This window comes from Hoplias malabaricus, unplaced genomic scaffold (assembly GCF_029633855.1).
Source record: "Hoplias malabaricus isolate fHopMal1 unplaced genomic scaffold, fHopMal1.hap1 scaffold_29, whole genome shotgun sequence".
Lineage (NCBI taxonomy): Eukaryota > Metazoa > Chordata > Actinopteri > Characiformes > Erythrinidae > Hoplias > Hoplias malabaricus.
In genome coordinates this window covers 735569-737807 of record NW_027101104.1, presented here as the reverse complement: position 1 = coordinate 737807, position 2239 = coordinate 735569, and the positions used below count along the sequence as shown (strand labels likewise).

Here is a 2239-nt window from a genome sequence, read left to right as displayed (position 1 = left end):
CGTATAATAGTCTAAGGCCGGTGCGCGAGTTGAAGGGGCCTCACGAACCCCGGATGCGTTTATAAACACCCGAAAGGAGACGGCCGGTGCCCGCCGGTCCTGACTAGGTGGGATCTACCCAGCGCCTTCCCCTAAGCGGGGACTTGGGAGCGTACCACCGGGCCTCGCTCATACCCTCCGGGGTGGAGAGCTTGGCTTTGAGCGCACGCCTGAATGCCTTAGACCGGGACCCGTAACGCAGCGAACCAAACCCCTGGGCCTCGCCGGGAACGGCGGGTGCCTAGACCCCGGTCTCCTAAACCACGTAAGTCTCGGGCACCTACTCGGGCGATCGTCCCCCGGGCCGTAACTCCTCGGTCCGGTGGTGACGCCCAGGTTCAATGACCTTTCCCCCCCTGCACGGGGGTGGAAGGCACCCGGCTTGAAATATATTGGCAAAAATTGTCTCTTGTTCGAATGGCTTCCTTCGCCCGGCCTGTAACGGGCCGGGCACAAACCCGAATACGACTCTTAGCGGTGGATCACTCGGCTCGTGCTTCGATGAAGAACGCAGCCATCTGCGTTAACTAATGTGAATTGCAGGACACAGATCATCGAAATTTCGAACGCATATTGCGGCCGCGGGGGTCCATCCCGCGGCCACGCCTGTCTGAGGGTCGCTTTACCCATCGATCGGTCTCCGCGCCCCCGCTGAGAGAGAGAGACCGCGGCTGGAAGCTCGCAGGGCCTGAAAACGGCCCTTCGTCTTCCCAAACGAAGACTCGGTTCCGAGCCAGTCCACGCGGCCCGTGTTGCGAGAGAGCTCCGTACAGGGAACGGAGGGAGAGCCGAGTAGGTCCGGGTCCACGTCCGTTACGGTCTCTCCCCGAGTCCCGAGCGGGGCTCCGCGCAGTCGGACGCGGGGGTGGCGAGTGCCGATTAAACCCAGCGAGCGGGCGAGTGAGCGGGCGGGCGAGCGGCCGGGGTGGGGGGGAAGGTGTCGCGGAGTTCGGTCTCGTGCCGGGCTCTCGCCCCTCGCCCCTAGCCTTCGGCCCTCCGCCTCCGCCCTCGCCCCCGCATAAGAAACCTCTGTGTGCGGCCTCAGATCAGACGAGACGACCCGCTGAACTTAAGCATATCAGTAAGCGGAGGAAAAGAAACTAACAAGGATTCCCTTAGTAGCGGCGAGCGAACAGGGAAGAGCCCAGCGCTGAATCCCACTTTCCCCTGACCGGGGTTGGCCGGGAAATGTAGCGTACGGAAGTCCGTAAGATCCGTCTCGGTGCGGACGCGGGACCAAGTCCTCGCGAACGTGGCTTCTTCCCATAGACGGTGAAAGCCCGGTAGCGAGTCCCGCGTTCCCGCCCGGGTAGGTCGGGCTTCTCGGAGTCGGGTTGCTTGGGAATGCAGCCCAAAGCGGGTGGTAAACTCCATCTAAGGCTAAATACCGGCACGAGACCGATAGCGAACCGAGTACCGTGAGGGAAAGTTGAAACAGGACTTTGAAGAGAGAGTTCAACAGAGCGTGAAACCGTTGAGAGGTAAACGTACGGGGACCGAGAAGACTGCCCCGGGGGATTCAGCCGGGCGGACGGCCCCGCGCTCGTCGGGTTCCGCGGTCGGGGGTGCGAGCGTATCCGGGCGAGAGGGGTGGGGTGCCGACTCCACCGCTCCCCGCTTCGGCTCTGCGCTTCGCCTCTGGACTTCGGGCCTGTCGGGCGTACGGAGGTCCGGCCCCGCCCGGTGTACTTTCCCCGCGTGGTGGTGAGTCGCGACCGGCTCCGGTTAGGCTTGGAAGGGCCCGAGGGTGAAGGTAGGTCCGTCCGGAGAAGGGAGTCCCCACGCGGCCCCCGGACACGGGCGTTCCGCTACAGCCCCTCGCTCCGACTTCGCCGATAACGCCGGGGCCGTGGAGCAATGTCCTTTCCGCGTTCTCCCCTCCTCCGGGATGGGGATGGGGGCCCCCCCCGATCGTTCGGTCGAAGCGGGCCGGCTGGGCTGTCCTCAGCCCCGGGCTAGGCCCGCTACGGCGATGCGGGGGGCGATCCAGGCCCACAGCACCCGAACGCCTAAGGTCAGCGGCTAAGTTCGGACCCCGAACGACCCGTCTTGAAACACGGACCAAGGAGTCTAACGCGTATGCGAGTCGAAGGGACCAGAACCCCCGGAGGCGCAACGAAGGTGAAGGCCGGCGCGCGTCGGCTGAGGTGGGATCCGTCCTAACCCTCCGAGGGGGCGGGCGGCGCACCACCGGCCTGCT

The 2239-nt window shown here is 64.9% G+C and overlaps 1 non-coding gene across 1 annotated transcript; it reads left to right on the top strand.

Moving 5' to 3' along the window:
* Positions 1-505: 505 nt before the first annotated feature.
* On the top strand, positions 506-659 carry LOC136684587 (5.8S ribosomal RNA). The gene has a single exon (XR_010799729.1). It is a non-coding gene; the product is annotated as a 5.8S ribosomal RNA (ribosomal RNA).
* The last annotated feature ends 1580 nt before the right edge of the window (positions 660-2239 follow it).